This window comes from Seriola lalandi, unplaced genomic scaffold, assembly GCF_002814215.2.
Source record: "Seriola lalandi dorsalis isolate HSWRI2012SDOR001 ecotype SW California unplaced genomic scaffold, Sedor1 jcf7180001975218, whole genome shotgun sequence".
Taxonomy (NCBI): Eukaryota; Metazoa; Chordata; class Actinopteri; order Carangiformes; family Carangidae; genus Seriola; species Seriola lalandi.
In genome coordinates, this window is record NW_019445884.1 from 1 (window position 1) to 1,522 (window position 1,522).

Below are 1,522 nucleotides of genomic sequence, written 5' to 3' on the forward strand. Positions count from 1 at the left end.
GGTGACCTGCAGCGGGGACAGAAAGAAACCTCGTGAATCTCTGCATGCACATTTCCCAAGAGGACAAAAAGCAGCAAAGACTGACATAAAATACTCTACCTAGTGTTTACCAAGTTTGTTCTGTGCACCATGCACCAGTGTACTCACTTCCTGCTCCTGTGACACAGGTCCTGAGCGAGATATCAGTTATTGCACAACCCAGATAAAATTGACGTGGATCATATTTATCAAAGGTGCAAAAAAGTGTTTTGTTGCAGGTATTCCTTCAGTTTTAGCTCATCTGCACCTGAGGCATGTCAGAGGGGAAGTCAGGGGGAAAGTATACAGGAACTTTTATTTTGACAGTATATTTATGAATGTGTATTTTTCCTGTTTTCTTGTTTATTTATCATGAATATAAACACTTGAATGGCACATGTGTTGAGTCTTTTGTACGGTTGAGTGAGTACAGAGTAAAACAGGAAAATGGCTGAGCTGTCACTCACACAGGAGGGAAAAAAACATGTTCGTTACTGCTAATGGAAGCTCAAAGCTAATCACAAGTAGATAACAGCATGTGAACTAATAAGCACAATTAACTTATATTATTATTATTATTATTATTATTAGGTTTTCAGTTGGATTCTCTGCTGTGAATTGTACTCTACTAAAAGAGGGAAACCGGGAATAAAATCAGCAATAGAAACAGAAACAAGCTGTAAAAAACAAAAACATAAAAGAAGCTGATTCTGATTATCACTATCAGTACATGTTGAGCTGTAGCCAGTGGGTTGCTGGTGTGCAGGGCTTCCACTCCTCTCATGGCGACTGGACAAAGGACCTACAAAGAAACATGTGCACAAGTCTTTATTCAATATCCTGGTTTAAACAGCTTCATCAGATCAGTATTTACAATCTACATTCTTTTCCCCTTCGTACTCACCATCATACTGACACTGATGTGCTGATTGTGAGTTTGGATCTCCATTAAAGGGACTGACTGGAGACGGATATGATCTGATCCGGGAGGCCTCAGCTGCCAGGTGCATGTTCATCTCCAGTTCTTATTAAAAACAGGAAGGGATGGTAGAAATGTAAGACCTCTAGTGACCTCTACTGGTGACCACGAGGAAGTGCAATAACTGACAGTTCTTAGGTTTGTGCTCCATAACTAACATTAAATAAAAAGGTCTATAGACGAAAGGAGAGAACACATTACACACATTATACATTTTATTCACTTATTTCATGTTGTAGATTGTATTTTATCTCTTCTTTTATTATCAGTTTCGCTGTCTCGCTGTAGATCTTTCTCACTTGATTGGTCTTTTTCTTGTGAACTTTGACCTGCAGTAACCTGTGTGAATAGATAAATAAAGTTTGATTGATTGATCGACAGCTCCACATCAGAACTTTCAACCGGCTCGTCTCTATATGATATATAAATAAAGTTCTGTTACTATAATTAAGAAAACCTGCTCAGTGTATTCAGGGGTTAATCCGAACGTGTTTGCTTATCCAGGGACGGATTATTCTTCCTGTT

The 1,522-nt window shown here is 38.7% G+C and overlaps 1 long non-coding RNA gene across 1 annotated transcript; it reads right to left on the bottom strand.

The window, feature by feature from the left end:
• Positions 1-315: 315 nt before the first annotated feature.
• On the bottom strand, positions 316-1,263 carry LOC147820247 (uncharacterized). The gene is made up of 2 exons (XR_015437212.1): positions 923-1,263; positions 316-820 (listed from the first exon to the last, which is right to left on the bottom strand). It is a non-coding gene; the product is annotated as an uncharacterized LOC147820247 (long non-coding RNA).
• Positions 1,264-1,522: the final 259 nt, after the last annotated feature.